We start from the raw sequence: 361 nt of genomic DNA on the forward strand, positions 1-361 counted from the left end.
CCAAAAAAAAGACTAGCCTGTTAGGAGGGGACACCCCCGCCCTTATAAATCGTGTTATGTCTCCTCCCACAACCGATGTGGGACTAAACCCAACAACCTTTATGTCTTTTATTCACAATTATTCATTGGAACACCAAAGTGTTGTATTATTTTCTGCACATAATCATTTACATGCCTTGGAGGATTTTTAGTATTGGAAATGCTATTTAATTAGGTGTCCAAGCAAGGTATAACTTTGTTTTAATCTATGAGCTAAAGTTTTAGATCCCTCTGTTATCCATCTACTCAGTTCATGCCATCCCCAGCGAACTCATAAATTACATATGGTGAGCCCATCATGATTCATCATGACTTTGTAACA

The sequence above is a fragment of the Triticum dicoccoides genome, chromosome 2A (genome assembly GCF_002162155.2).
Source record: "Triticum dicoccoides isolate Atlit2015 ecotype Zavitan chromosome 2A, WEW_v2.0, whole genome shotgun sequence".
Lineage (NCBI taxonomy): Eukaryota > Viridiplantae > Streptophyta > Magnoliopsida > Poales > Poaceae > Triticum > Triticum dicoccoides.